General features: G+C 45.5%; 1 protein-coding gene across 2 annotated transcripts in view; it reads right to left on the reverse strand.

Moving 5' to 3' along the window:
- Positions 1 to 16,780, reverse strand: part of NCKAP5L (NCK associated protein 5 like) — an 87,867-nt gene that overhangs the window by 31,295 nt on the left and 39,792 nt on the right. Inside the window, exon 1 of one of the 2 annotated variants that reach the window (XM_083169045.1) lies at positions 14,039 to 14,191. The exons of the other annotated variant lie outside the window; for it this stretch is intronic. The gene's annotated coding sequence lies outside the window, so the exon portion shown is untranslated. Of the gene's footprint in view, positions 1 to 14,038; positions 14,192 to 16,780 lie in introns of those variants that run through there. 2 annotated transcript variants of the gene reach the window in all.

A 16,780-nucleotide genomic window follows, 5' to 3' on the forward strand; every position in this document is an offset into this window, starting at 1 on the left:
CATCTATCAACCAATCAGGTGGTGGCATTGGTTGATCACAGTTATTTGTGATAATAACTTTATTGTTCATTTTTACATTAACAGCGTCTCTGCGCCAACACAAATGGTGAAAAATTCGCATGCCTTCAAAACCGTAGTGTTGATGTATGCCAATGAACAAATCTGATATATATAAAACACAGTGTGTATGCCCTTAGCAAATCCAATAAGGCCGCGCTCCGCCAAGCAACGCGTGCTATAGCTTAGCAAGGCATAGCTGTAGTTAGCATTACTTACTCTATGCATATATGTGTATGCGTACATTTATGTGTAAAAGACACATACACACACTTGCAGGTATCCTGAAACCAGCATTATACACCAGCCCTGCCTGCCTGCCTGCCTGCCTGCCTGCATGCTCCTTGAAATGTTGAAACATGTGAATAAATTCCAACATCATATATAGATATATATCTATATATGCAAACAAATCATACATCAACACAGGAAATAATCACCAACACATGATAGAATAAATCAATGTACTCACCAGTCATCAGGGATAGTATCAACTACAATAATGAAGATATAACAAACACATAAGATCCCTTGTCCAAGGTATAATAATTAGCACCTATATTGAACTTCCCCCCAAACTAAGCACATATGATAAATATCTCCTATTTCTTTGCCATTAGGAGGGCAGGCTGGCTAATTTTCGTGTTGTAACACTGACAACTAACACACTGTACTTATTTGAAGGGGTGATTTGTACAATAATTGGTGTGTTGTGTCAACTCAATAACATGTACCTGAAGTATCTTTGCGCCACAGAGTCCCGCAGCTGGTATCCCCTCCGGCATTCAGGGGCGCGGGATGGGCGCATGGGCGGATCTTGCGGCTCAGATGGTACCTCCCACTCATCAAAGGGTATCTCACGCCGCACAGCAATGTTGTGGAAAAATATACACAGGCCCACGATCCTCGACACCATTTCAGGCGCATATTGTAAGTCACCACCAGTGCGGTGGAGCACTCTAAATCGACCTTTTAAAAGGCCAATTGAGCGCTCCACCACTTGCCTGGTGGCAACATGCGCCCGATTGAATGCCTCCTGTGGGCCCGGTGCTGGGTAGCTGTACGGCGTAAGTAGCCAGGGCGTACATGGGTAACCGGAGTCACCCAGAACCCACGCATCACGGCCTTCCAGCTCTTGGAGTCTATGCCATATCCCGGTTTGTCGGATGACATGAGAGTCATGGGCACTTCCGGGAAACTTCGAGTTGAAGGCGAGAATCTCCATGGATGGGCCACATACCACCATCACGTTCAGTGAGTGGAACAATTTGCGGTTCCTATATATCTTCTCACTTCGAGATGGAGGCACAAATGGTACATGGGTGCCATCCACAGCCCCTATCACATTAGGGAAGCCAGCAATTTGATGGAAGGCCTGCTGGCTTCTGCGCAGGGTCTCGGTGGCAAATGTCATGGCCATGAAGTGCCCCTTGCGCCTGAACATGGCCGACGTCACACGCCTCAGGATTCGGCAGAAGGCCGGCTGAGATATTCCAGCAAGTACTGCCACTACTTGTTGGAATGATCCTGAGGCGCAGAAATGCAACACCGCCAGCAGCTGTGTGTGAGGCGGAATTGCTGTCGTGATCCCGTGTAGAGGTTCCAGATCGCTCTGAATTAAGGTGAGCAGATCCAGAATGACATGTGGCGGTAACCGGTACCTAGTAAGTACCTCATCATCGGGCATAGCAAACAGAGTCACCCGTGTGCGATAGATTCTAGCACGTCCTGGCCTCCTTGGCCGACGAGTGGGGAGAGCCGCAAGTGCCCTTAGCCTCCTCTCCATGTAGCGCATAATAGCTTCTGCAACCTATAAAGAAATGAACATAAATACTGATGCACCTATGCACATAATGGCCATATCCCACTACAAATAGATTTGTAGCCTTCAATACGTACAATAGATGGCCGCCCCATGAAATCCCGCAGATCCATTTGACTCTCTAATGATGACACAATAATATGAACTCAATACACACCGTCCAAAACACACAGATAAAGGTGTCAGCATTTTTTGCCGACATCATGTACTATGACACATTTCATCTATTGCTGGGACATGTTGTCCTGCAATAGATGAACCCACACAGGTTTAAGCCCTGTGAGTGAAATAGTGAACATGTGACATGTTGCAATAATAATACACCACTTTGCTGGCCCAACAATCTGTAGTCAGTGAGGCAATAGTGCATACATTCATACACTTACATTGTTAATGGATATCATATCTACAAGGAGCATGGAAGAGCTTACCTTAGACCCTGACAAGTCCAGATCTGAAGACAAATGATTCTAGCAGGAAGACATTATTTATAGGGCTCTCACATGTGTGGTCTATAACAGTAGAGATGAGTATTGCATGACTTGTGGCCTGGATTCTCTAAGGGAATGGGCTACTTTTAGCTTGCACTAAAACGCCACAATACCACAGTAGTCATGAATGAATTGTCATGTCATGCTAGCAAATAGCATGTGTATTGAGCAATAGTCACAGGTGTATCAGAAGATTCTATGCAATGTTAGCATTGGTGACCAGTATTTCATGTCGAACTTTCGCCAGGTTTTACACAATGGAATTTCCGCCACCGTATGCGGCGCGAAAAACCAGCGACGTACGCTCACGCACGGAACGCAGCTGCCGCTGATGTCCGCCAAACAGATTACACAAACAGTATATAAAGGGGTATTAGAAGGTGACAATGTTGTTGCTAACATGGCTGGATCCCAACCAGAGGTGGACCCAGTGCTGCAGCAACTATTTGACCAGATGGACTCCAGCACCACCTATGTGCCACTGCACATGCGGGCAGTGGGTAATGAGGAGGCTGCTGGCCCTTCTCCAGCAGGGGAACCTGCACCTGACCATTCTACAGCAGGCCAACCTACACCTGGCCCTTCTGCAGCAGGCCAACCTGCAGCTGGCTCATATCCACCATCAGCAGAATTGTTTGGAACACAACAGGGGACTTCACAAGGTAGTACCATGGCCAGCACTTCAAGTGCAGCGACTGGTGCCAGGGGGCGTGGCCAGGGACGTGGCAAGGGGCGAGCCAGGGCAACAGCGGAACCACCCAAAAAAAATAAGGCATATGAAGCACAGGAGCTGGCCATCCTGGTTCCCCGAGCACGTGATTGGATAGAGTGTCCATCCGAGAGGCTGACACACACACGCAGATGGAAGATTTGGGAACAGATAACGGCAGAGATTAATGAAGTAGCGCCACAAGTTCGTGAGACGGACCATGTGAAGAAGAGGCAAGTTGTTTTGTGATACATGTGGCCAGTAATAGCCAAGTAATGATTGAATTGATGCTTAGATGCATTTAGCAAATGGCCCGTGAGGTTGTTACGATACACATACATTATTGCCATGTAATTTCATTGTGAGTTAGAGTACGGTGATTGTGAATGTGTATTGTAACGGTTGATATCATAGTTGCATGTAATATTATATATGGGACAATAATCACATGTTGTAATATGTAGCACAGAGCAATGGCTGCAACAGCTAACATTGGGAGTGACATGTATTAATATGTCAACTTACATTGCAGGTGGCAGGACTTCAAAACCAACCTGAAGAGGAAGCTGACCAAGCGGTGGGACCACAGCCAGACATCTGGGGCCGGCCCCATGCCATCAGGGCTAGAGCTCACCCCCCTGGAGGTGATGGCCGAGAGCTGCATATCAGTTGAGGAGATCCGGGGGGTGAGCACTATGGATAGCGAGGCCCCAGCTGAAGTGTTTGCGTCTTTTCTGGAAGGTAAATATTGGTCATGCCATAAACTTGTGCAAGTAATTATCGTAGAATGTCTCCTAATTGTGTTTATCTTTGCCCACAGACACCCCACCGCTTGGTGACGACTCTGTTCAGGAGGTGGAGGAGTCCGTGCCACCTGGCCCCAGAGGTAGGCCTGTGCAGCAGCAGGCATCGGGCCAAGCCGATTTGGCCGCCTTGGCCGAGGTGCTTGGGGACATCAACCAGCAGGGAGACTTGGCATCAGAACGGGTGCGTAGGACCGAGGAGATCCTGGCGAGCTTGGTCAGCACCCAGCAGTCCATGGCTGCGAGCATGCAGGCCATGGCTGCAAGTGCTCAGGTGCTGGCCGAGCAAGCCACCCGCCAAAATGATCTCCTCCTCCACCATAATGAGCTTATGGTGGAGCTGGTTACCAGCAACAGGGTCCTAATGGCATCCGTTTCTGGTGCATTACCAGCGGCAACACTCCCTGCTGGCAGGAGGGGTAGACCAGCCAACCCCTCCACATCATCTGCTCCACCTGCCCCAGCATCTGGCCGTCCCCGAAGAGCTGCTGCACAGGCCAAGGAGCCTACCAAGGCCAAACGTGGTCGGAAATGAACTTGTGGCTGCATTAATCTCTGCCGTTATGTGTTCCCAAATCTTCCATTGTGCTGTGTGTGTCAGCTTCTTGTGTCCAATCACGTGCTGAGGGGAACCAGCTGAGGCCTTGCTTCATATGTCCTTTGTGGTTCCCCTGTTGCCCTCTTTTGCCTGGCATTACTGTCAGCTGTACTTGAAGTGATGGCCATGGTACTATCTTGTGAAGTCCCCGGTTGTGTTCCAAATGATTCTGCTGATGGTGCATATGAGCCAGCTGCAGGTTGGCCTGCTGCAGAAGGGCCAGGTGTAGGGTGCCCTGCTGTTGAATGGTCAGGTGCAGCTTGCCCTGCTGTAGAAGGGCCAGCAGCCTCATCATTTCCCACTGGCTGCATGTGCAGTGGCACATAGGAGGTGCTGGAGTCCATCTGTGTGCAATTATATTTGTTTTGTATTATTATTTATTTTGCGGCATTCCTGCCATGTTGTTTATTGTTTGTATGTATTATTTTATGGTCATTGCATCACACTGCCATTGACTGTGACATGAATATAAATAAATGTGTTTACTTTACCCAAAATGTGTGGTTTCATGAGTACATGTCAAATACACATGTGTATTGCTAGTATTAATATTCTGTCATGTCCATTGTTAGCAGTTTGAAAGTGTCTGACAAGTACAGCATATGTGGGTGTTTAGTACGGGTTCCTTGAAGCAGCAATGGTTTCAATTAAAGCACTGACAAGCGGCCTATTAGTGAGTAATGAGTAAAGGAGTAGATTCTATTGGGTTCAGGTGTTAATGGTTGTAGTCATTAGGCGTACGTTCGCCTACCGCATGAACGAGTGGTGTCCGCAAAGCAATAGTACACTTGTGGACACCGCACATTTCTGCCCTTTTTTCATCGCGTGCATTCGGAGTGGTTTCCGAATGTACGCCCCCCAACATAAGTGTACTCCCCCGTGTCCGCCCATGTTTCCGCCCCGTTTTGCCCACTTTGAAACTACGCCCATGTGTCATTCCGCATGACGCCCATAATACGCCCCTATTTCCCGACTGATAGCGGCGAACAGTTTTGGACGGGATTTGCCCGAACTGGTACGGAGTCAATGCGTGGCACATGCGCGTAGCGTTCTCCACGCATGCGCAGACGTCATAAAGACGCGATCCGTAAGTACGCGGTAAAGTCCGCATCAATCAGAATAAGGGCCATGGAGAGGAGAGGAGGGGAGATGACAAGGTAAAGCCAGTGAATGTGAGGAACCACTGTACCCAGATGAACTGGATATGTGATACAAAATGAGGGGGCGATTCTGGTTCCTAAGCAGCGTAAATTTGCTGCTAAGGGAGTCAACTAACGCAGCCCGCCAGAGGAGCGAGTGCCCGCCCATCGTACATTCCCAGTGCATTTCGAATGAATGTATTTCGAATGGATGTATTGCAGTGAACGCCCCCCTGCCCACCTTAATACTAGCCCTCCCCCGTGCAAACGCAAAGCAGCCCTGCAAATGCGCATATAAGAATATGAGCAGAGTGCAAACATCGGTCCCCAGTGCGAATACGCCGGAGACTGACCAGATTAGAATCACCCCCTGAATTCCAGTCTGTAACGTGTGGGGAATTGTGGCTAGAGCTAGGGAATGCGGAGCGGACTGTACATAGTTACTGAGCAAGTTACTAACCTGCGCAACCACTAATATCTCAATATGCTGCATTTTCCTCCTGCTACACGCAATGGGCTGGAGGAGGAAAGCGAAATCGAGCTGGCAACCATGCTGCTCATCGTTATGTGATACCATTCCTTGGAGCTACGGTCATTAGGTCAACCACTGAAGGTCGGCATGCATTAGGTCAACCACTGAAGGTCGACATGGCTTAGGTGGACATATGAAACAGATCGACATGGCGAAGGTCAACAGGGTGGGAAGTCAACAGTCAAAAGGTCAACATGAGTTTTTTATGCCGACAGGCGGTATTTCGTCCCCTACCATCCACTAGGGCATGGACATATCGCAGCGAGGCACCGTGTCCGATGCACTGCGAGCTATGCAGGGGGATGCGGTAAACTTAAACGTGTCCATGTTGACTGTCAACATTCAGGAAAACTCACATAGACCTTTTCACTGTCAACCTAATACTTGTGTCGACCTTCCAGCCCTGTCGACCTATTTTGTGTTGACCATCAGTGGTCAACCCAATGCATGTTGTCCCAATGATCCATACCCATTTCTTGTTCTTTCATCAAAACCTGGTCCAGCACATATATTATTGGAGAACTGCCCTGCACCCATGTAGAACGGTGGTATTGCTATATACCTGCATGTGACGGGGCCCTCTCCTGAGCTAACTGGGGCAAGAAAACCGTTACAGTAAGATGTGTAGGTCTAATGGCCCATACGGGAGAAGTCGCCTTCAATAACCCTTGAACCGCCCGGGACCCTACCAGGGACAGGATCGCATTCTGCATGCGATGCACCGCATACGATCCCGCTCCTCTCGGGAGGGGGGTCCACCTGGAGATCATAAGTGCAGCATGTATGATCTCTGGGTCTGACCCAATGCACACGGGACCACTGACATGTTATTTGGGCTCATTTCACCTGATTTCGGGACCAAATTGTATAATGTATGGGGGCCTTAACTGTGCACCATACACAAGGACAGGGGCTGCACATTTAATAGAGAGAGAAGAACATTCTAATGATCATATGAATGTGCGTGAAGTAAATAGTCAGCCCGTGAAATATTGATTCCTCTAGCAGCTAGGAGGTTAAAGTGAAGCAGAACTGTCACTTGATGACCTGGCTCTGCCCTTCCATCAATTGGTGCAATTAGGAAATAGAACACTGCATTGCAGACACCCTGAGCACATACAGTACTACACCACAGGCCAGCTTTGGGTAATTGCTGCTATGCATATCGGAGTAATGCAGCGTGCCGGTGACAAGAGGACAGTCTGAAAGGGAATGCATTTCTACTGGATATGAAACCTGCATGCAACACAGAGAATCACAGGATGCCCAACCATAACAGTAACCAACTGATCTCGCATGCCAAAGGATGCATGGGAATAAGCTCTAGCGTGGCAACGGCATTATCTAGACAGGGATGTCATTATTAAGACTGAAAAGCACTTAAGAAAAAAAGCGATCATTGGTCTGTTCATTTCTCATAGTTAAGTGAATTGATATCCACTGTTTCTTTTAACTGGTTACAGACACAGCAATTTAGTCACCCATTAGGATGGTCTTTAAAACAATTTATACTGGTTCACATGTGCATATACTTTCCCACATACTGTTGAGAGAGAGAGAGACTGAGTTGTGTATTTCAGGGAGCTCTCCTTGGCTCCTGGGAGAGTGGACCAGTTCCTCCCCCCCCTTCCTTTAGCCCATGGGTCCTCAAACTGCGGCCCTCCAGATGTTGTGAAACTACAAATCCCAGCATGCCTTGCCACAGTTTTGCTATAGGGAGTGTTAAAACTGTGGCAAGGCATCTGGAGGGCCGCAGTTTGAGGACCCATGCTTTAGCCACTTGGACCCAGGAGATCAGTAGAAAGAATCAATGAAGCAGTCTGCATTGAATCTGTTTCATCGTGGCCCCACCACCAACAGGCAGTTACAGGAACCGGATTGCTGACAGACAATACGTATAGGCCGACATGCCCTAGATTGTCATTGACAAAAAAGCGACACAACCATAGGTTGACGTGAGTTTTTCACACACAAAAAAATTATATTATTTGGAATTATTCATACTTTACCATTCACGTGGACTCCAATTGGGAATGGTAAATTTGCATGAAGCATGACACCAGAAAAAAAAAAAAACGTGAAAAACCACATATGGACATTTTCATGTGGCAACCTTTTCAATGTCAACTTTTTGCTTGTGTTGACCTTTTGTCAATGTTGACCTTGTGCATATCAACCTAGACATTGTCTGTGAGATATATGATACCCAGCAGGGACAGAGAGTAACACTGTACAGTGCCTAAAGATCGGTCAGAAGTGTCCAATACTTTTACTTTGACCCATGTTGCACCACCATCTTGGTCGGATTTTCAGATGCTTCAGAAAGTAACAACATCCTCACTCTCAAAAATGGTCAAATAAGATTGCGGCGGTATCGCCCAAGCAGAGAGGGCACAGCATAAATGTGCACCACAAAGGCATAGCGCTGTAACTCACTTCTGTCAGGTGTGTATTGCTGGAATAATATTTTGGGCCGGTGAACAAAAACAGCAATTGTTTCCAGTCCAAAAGTTTATATTCCTCGATCTCATAAATGTTCTGAAAGATACAGTAATAAGAAATATTTTGGTTTTCGAGCAGACTGCATACATATTCCCACTTACAGATTAGAAGCTGCAATACTGTTTGTCTAGATCAGGTATGGGGAACCCTGGTCTAGGGGAGATAGCCGGAAATTCCTTCATTGTCAAGGATGTAAATTTTAAGTGAGGTAGGTAAGTACCATTGTTCATAAATGCAGCACAAACAATGAATACACGGGGCGGGATGTACTAAAGGGAAAATGCGGTAAAACCCCCGTTTTACCGCATTTTCCTATGTATCATCACCGGTTCGCCCCGTTTTCGCTGGCCAGGGTTTCGCCACCCAGAGGGTGGCGATACCCTATAGAAGCCTATGGGCTTCTTTCGCCGCCCGCCGTCCGCGCGCCGCCCCCCCTCCCGTCCTCCTTTAACCTCCTCCTCCCCCTTGTGTGACAGCCGGGAGGACATCCGGCTTCAGGGGGGAGGAGGAGACGCAGGGGGACGCTGGCAGCCGCCGGGAGGTGACGGAGACCCCCGCAGCCCACATCACAGGTATCGCGGGGGTCTCTGTTACCGCAGCCCGATGCTGGCCGCATATGTTAGTACATATGCGGTAGCATCGCGGTGGCTGCCGTGCGAAGGGCGGCGATGTATGTTGATACATCCCGCCCACAGTGTTCATTCTAGCACCCGCTATCTTTGAAAACCCATGCAGTTCCTCTTCCCTGCCTGGGGTGTCGCTGTCTGCGGTGGTGTTTCTAGCACAGGTCTGGTTTGCATATCAGTGCTGATATACAGACCACATTGTGCTAGAAGCACTACAGCAGACAGTGACACCCCAGGCAGGGGTGGGTTTTCAAAGATAGCGGGTGCTAGAATGAACAATAAATACATATATAGGATATAATAACAACATAACAAATTAATAAAAATATAAAATCCCAGCATAGTTTATGTACGTAATCAAGCATAGACAACCAATGGATTTCAGTGAAGACTGGGCCAGTCATAGGTTGCCTGGATTTTAGCTATATTTGTTAATAAAGCAAAATGCCTATGAAAAGCAAGCATGACTGCAAAGAGTGGTTATTGCTATGAATAGATTGGCAGAAGCCTCAGTGACCAATACGACACTGCCTGTGAAGGATCATGAACAGACAAAAGCAATGCTTTCTAGGAAAAAACACAATCGGTTATCAACTTAGAAGGCCCCCATGCACTAATGCCACCTCTCGGAGGTTGAAGTCGCATAAGATTTCCTTTGAACTGCCCAGCAGCTTCCAGGGTGGCAGATTTGCATACAATACATCGTAGGGTCGATTCAGGACCCGTTTTCGATGGTGGCAGCATGTGCGAATATGCGCATGTACACGTCCCCTGTGCAAACGCCTTTGGCGAATATCACACTCGCCGATTTAACACGTTTTATTTGATTTCTCATCTTGGTCCGTTGGAATCAGATAAAAAGTGATGCACCTACTGCAAATATTCCTGTGGCCAGGTAATCTATAAAGTATTATAAGAGAGGAGTTGTGTGATGCAAGTTTCAGGCAGGTGCATAAATGTACAAGCAATAATGGTGGGAGAAAAGATGCTGGTACTGGATAGCATGGCGTATCATTGTAGAAGGAAAAAATAAAAAAAGCATTGTCCATTGACTAAAGGTGATGTAACATGGAAATCTGAGGTAAAGTCATCAAAAGGGTGATATAGGGTGACATTGAATTTTACAAAACATGTCAATAAAACCTGCAGGGCAATTGACCGAATATTTCAGCCCATAGCACAAGCTGCCAGTTTTATTAAAAATGTTGAAAGATCAAAACAGAGCAAGATGTCCTAGTAAGGTGGCAGAAAGCAATCCCATTGGACCTGGCACTGCACAACTGCAAATGTAACAGTACAGAGAGCACAGGCAATGTACTACTGAGCAGTGAAGGAGGGTGATGGCTAAAAGATGAATCACCTTTGCAATGTTCTCTACCAACAGGTGCGTGCTCACTGCTTGTTTCCATAATACTCCTTTTCTACCGCTACAATAACCTAGGTATGACCTAGGTTATTACCGGGTCTAACCAGGTTGTGGCTCAATGGAAAAAGGATCCCTGAAAAATAACCAGGTTTAGATACCTGCTATTCTGACCCAGTTAACTACCAGGGTTGGACTTGGGTAATGGGGCAGTGTAAAGGGTGATCTGGGTCATACCCGCTTGGTAATGATGGAATCTCCCAGCACCAGCAATGCAGTGTGAACAGGGTTTTGAGCTGCTGTGACACTGCTTAAAACCAGTGTTCAGTTAACCATGTTGGACCCAGGCTATAAAATGGGTATAAGCAGGGCTATTTTTCAGCAGGCTCCAGCAGGAACTGAGGTCATTATTCTAGTTCACTGTTTCTGACAAAATATTTCTTAGATGGACAAAACCATGTGCACTGCAGGTGTAAAACCCCACCCAAATCTAATTATCTCTGCACAAGTAACACCTGCCTCACCTGCAGTGCACATGGTTTTGTCCATCTAAGAAATATTTTGTCAGAAAGAGTGAACTAGAATAAGGGCCTCAGTTCCTGCTGGAGCCTGCTGAAAAATAGCCCTGGGTATAAGTGAAAGGTTCTAATGGTTTTGTAAGGAGGAGTCTATTTTCCTGGCCTGATGCACTCACAGTCATACTTGTACGCTTACAAAGACTTCCAACGCCAGTTTTGAAGCTTTGTATTTTAGGAGAAATCTAAACTAAATATTTGAAGCAGCACTAACTATATGAGAGAATGATGGTCTTTTTTAATGCATTTGCCCCATCACAGACCAGAGTTTGGGCACCCTAATAATCCAGGTTTTAACTCTACCCATTATTGTGTACAGATGGTATCAGCAAACTCACATATATACTACTTAAGTCACTTTAGCATGGACTTCCTTAATAGCTGTAATGCTAGGGTACCTTAAGGACTGAGTTTGGGGAGCACTGGTATAGTCTGATGTAAACCATGTTCACAAAATGACCTTCAATCTATCAGTGACATGCAGTCTATATGCAGAAGCGCTATTCTGGTGTGAAAGCTGAAGCGCCAAGCGATTTCTCCTATCACTGCTATACTGACACAGGATAACCCAGGAGTAGCAGTGAACCTTCTGTTCCCAGCATTCATAGATGTAGGCATCACACACAATGCTCCTGGGTAGGTGAACCTGTATACGTATCACAGAGCGCTCAGATACACAGCACTGCTCTGCTTAACACGTAAAGCACTGACTAATGTGCTTCATATATGGAGGGATGAGGACAATGGCACATTGACACACTACATTTCCACTAAAATAAACATTTCCCCTTAAGGATTAAACATTCTACAATATGAGAACTAGAAAATTACATATAGAAAATAAAACGTATTTTACAGTTACGATGCAGTTGGTTAATATAACAAAACTCTAAATAGAACAAAAAAAAGATACAAATCCAGACTCCCACCTGGGAGTGGGAGTCAAGGACAGTATGTAGATGAAGGGCTTAGCTTACTGCAGTGTCCTCAAAGGGCTGACTTTTCAGATGCTGTTAGATACCAGTCACATAATGCAAGGTTAGGGATCACTGGGACACAGAAACAACTGTACGCAACTAAATAACTGGTTCAAAAAGCAATCACCAGCTGCCGAGTCTGCAACATCTGAAGAGCAACTAACTGCTGCAGTGCTGCTCAGCCCTGCCTGCCACCAACTGTGCAGCACTGCACCCAGGGTAAACTCTGCACCATGAATCAAAGTAAAAAGTTGTCAAGTTCTCCTGTGAAACAGTCCTGTAGCTACTTCCAGTGCATACTGCTGTGCGACTCTGCAAGGCAGGAGACAGGGATGCTGGTTACTAGGAGGAAAAATATCTGCTCCACTGCTGTGACACCATTACTGCTGGCACAATCATAATCATGGTATTGCTTAGGCACTTACACATTAAATCACGGTCTCCAAATGTGAAAAAGCTCTGCAACAGATGTGCAGCTCACAGATAATAACATCACAGACCTAGAACCACACCAGCTACACACTGGTCACTGTAAAGCAGTAGATTCAGGAAATGAGCATCAGAGAACAGACCCACTACCCCTTCATTGCTTAACAATGCCGAGATCTAAACACAGATGAAAAATCCTAGTATTTTGCTGGGACTGCAGATTTGTAATCAGTAACAGCAAATGTACATGAGAGCAAAAGGAAAAGAAATAACCTTTGTAAAGTTAATAGGTAGACTGCATAAGTGAACTAAAGTGTCAAAATCATACCTTCTCAGGCATTGGACACCAGTAACATGAACAGAATGAAAGATATTCTGTATACACACACACACACACACACACACACACACACATAAACTATCAACTGGCCTTGACCATGATGCCTTGTAACTCAGCCAACCAGCAAGTGGGCACCTGACCTGTTACTAGGCACTGCCAGGCTTTCCATTCAGCTACACTGGAGACTTGTGGCAAGTATATTTTATAAGGTCATAATGACCTATACTAAGCTGGATCTACAATACATAGAATAAAATGATCCCCATATAATATATGGGTCCTATCGCAAAACCCAGGAACATAAACCCAGGAGATAATTAAGTGTTTTTTTGTTTTTTTCACATTTAAATATACTCTCCTTTTGGCTCTTCCTAAAATATAAATGAATATAGAAATAATAAAATGAGAAGAAGGGCCGTGCTCAAATACAGCAGTAGTGACTGCAGAGGAGAATCTTCAATTTTAAAGTCAAAGTTTTCATGTTTGCAGAATCTGGCACACATAGATACACAAGTAACATACAAAGCACACATCTAGCATTATATAGGACAAACAGTAGGTGATTCGCTCCGAACCACACAAAGGCTTCTGCTGCAACATTTGGGTCTTAATCCTGTCAGGATGGTGGTGCACAGATTATTAGGTAGTAAACATTTACAATGAGACATCCAGTAACAAGATATGGTTCTCTATTACTGATTACCTTTCATCACCACACAGACTACAGTGTGTCACATATACAACAACAGACATCTAGCTAGTAATTGATCTGGTTCATCAGAATTCCTTCTTATACAGTGCTGCAGGGCCAGAACACACTATAGAAAGTTGAATTGCAATAAATGACAGTCCCCCTATTGTTGAGTACAGCAACGTATCTGCACTAGAAGCATGTACACACATGTATCCAGCACAGAAGTTGGTAGGACACCACTTGTATACAAATAGAATCCAGAGCTGACAGATCTGTGCTGAGGAAATGATGCAATGATAATGCTGGGGTTCTGATGGTCTTGTAAAGCCATAAACATAACACAACATAAGCAAATAGGCCCTAATGTCATTGCCAACTCACCTATTCTCTGCAGCCTCCTTTGCTCTCACTTCATGGAAGCTCTTAGATAGCCGGCTGCCTTGGTTATTGTGCTGCATTGTTAGCTAGCACAGGCGCAGCGGGGAAGAAGGGAGGGGGATGTGGTGGTGGCAGGGGGGGCCAAGGCTGAATCCCTGCCAGGATCAGCGTGTGCTCATCCCGGCCTCTAGCTCCTGTCCCCTTCTCCTCTGCTATGATGTAAAAGGAGGCCCACGTCACATACACACATGCACTGCAGCCTGCGGGAGAATCCTTACTACCCTACCATCATCATAGCAAGTGCTTTCCCTTCTGTCACACAACAAAGAAGATGGGGGTCGGCCACATCAGTAAGTTTTCCTGGTCAAGGTCAGGCATTTAACATGGCTCTAACAGATTCAGTATTTGAGCCACCTGAAGATAGTTGCCTGCTTTTAGGACCACTGAGGAATGATAAAAAGTGTTCAGTTGGTTATAAAGTCCTTTATATTTACATTTTTCATGTCAAAGTAAATGATGTGCTTCACAATTATAATTTTGCATAACATCACTATTTCTATTCCATTCATTATTAGCTAGAATTTCTAGAAGACACTATGGGCCGTATTTTACAGACAATTCAGTGAGTGCACACATCACCAGTACATGTGGTAACCTAAAACAGTGTATTTTCCTGGAAACTCGATGCAGGGTAAAATTCACCATGTAGGGGCTATTTAGTGCGTGCAAGCCAGCAATTACACAATGGGGGTTATTCTGATTGACATGCTTGCAAATTTGCATTGTTTTTAAATGTGCATGCGCATTTCTGCGCATGTGCATACCCTGGGCGCGTGGCGGACAAGGCAAACAGACTTGCACCCAAGACTGCAGGCGGGGGAGCAGTGGGCCGAGAGATTCGCCCACTGGGCGTTCACATGGTAATTGCCCGGTGACGCAGGTTCCCGCAGGACATCACCCAGTTCATGTCGAGACAAAATCATTCGATGGTCGGCAACCATTGAATGATGTGGGCGTTTCCCCCTTGTCTGCGAATGGATGTTAATGTTAAACATCCATTCGCAAACTGTGCCAACGAACCCTGCGTGCGAGGAGTGGGCGGGCAGACCGGCATTTGGCAAGCAGCATCTGGGGGAATCGCAAGGCTGCGAACATTACCTGCATTGTTAATACAGTGCATAGCATTTCAATTGTATTGCCCCTTTGTTCTAATCAAACATTGAAAATCTATGAACTCATTAAAGCTGGGTACACACTAGGATACGGAACAATATACCAGCCACATTGCTCAGTGTACTCCCACGATTGCATGCGCTCATTGGTCATATCCTGGGTCGTCGTGTTGGACGTGCTGCATGCACGATGGGACGACAACGTGTCTTTTAACTGCCGCAGACAGTGATACATCCCACTGAAGTGCACTGTGGACAAAGTGATGTTTCGTGCCAACGCTGGGTACACACATCGTTTAGTGTGGATCCAGCACAAGGGCTACAAAAAGGCGTGTTACTTCACAGCTAAAGAAAACCATCTCATAGCAACCGTGCAATGTAATGTAATTATTTGTTTCTATAAGCAAACAGTATTCCGAAATATAAAAAAAAAAAAAAGAATGAATTTTAATCTAATCCCGGATGAGAGGGTCTTTATCTGACCTACATCAACAGGATCTTAATTTGCCTATTAATGAAATACACAGTGAGCATGCTATAGACAATCGCTGGTACCAAATACCCAGCAATAACAATACTCAAAATGTATTTACTTAGATTAAGACTGGTGTAATAAAACTTTACAGATGCAAGTTTGTTTCACATCTCAATTTACACCATGCCGCCTATAACAGGACAGGTACTCCGATTACAGCCTAGGGCAGTGGTTCCCAAACTGTGTGCCTAGGCTCCCTGGGGTGCCTCAGGACACTTGCAGGGGTGCCTTGGGTTGGTGGACTGGGATCAATTCATATTATTAATGGACAACGTAACAGGCAAAACCAGTGCAGGTGGCTGCCAATCATAACACATGTGGACAAACAGAAGCAAATCCTGACCCTCACCAGATAACTGTGACATGTAAACACAATGCACTTCATTTTATATATTTTTTCTGAATTTCTCGATAAGAAGCATTTGGCCTAGGGGTGCCTTGAAAACATTTTGATGCTCTAGGGCGCCGTGATTCTAAAAAGTTTGGGAACCGCTGGCCTAGGGACACCACCACCCCATCACTGCTGTGAAGTAGAATATAAAGCTACAGTTTACTTAACCCTTTGAGTATCAAGCAATTTTTTAACATAGATGTGAAGATTGCCAAGCAGTCATTCATCTGTAATGTTTACCTCAAAGGAAATTATCTTTTTTTTACAATTTTTTTTATTTGAAGTTAGAAGCAATGGGGCATTTTAAGCACATATTTTGCATCTCACAGAGATATTGGCATTCAAAGGGTTAATTACATTAACAGATTTGCATACAATTTCCCCAGAAAAATGCTTGGTAAATGTTATCGTTTCTGGAAAATGCTAATTTCCTCCACTAATTGGGAATCCAGAGGATGCCTAGTAAAGACGTCAATAAGCAATAAGAGTGTTAAAAAAGTTTTCTTTTAGTCTCCAGTTTTAATAGAAGATTCTCAGATCCTATAAAAAAAATAATAATAACACTACACTGAAAGCGTATTATACCAGCTAGAAATCCGCATCCTCTACCAATACAGGAGTCAATGCGATGTCCACTTCACCGTGCA

This window comes from Crinia signifera, chromosome 2, assembly GCF_055691185.1.
Source record: "Crinia signifera chromosome 2, ASM5569118v1, whole genome shotgun sequence".
NCBI classification, from domain to species: Eukaryota; Metazoa; Chordata; class Amphibia; order Anura; family Myobatrachidae; genus Crinia; species Crinia signifera.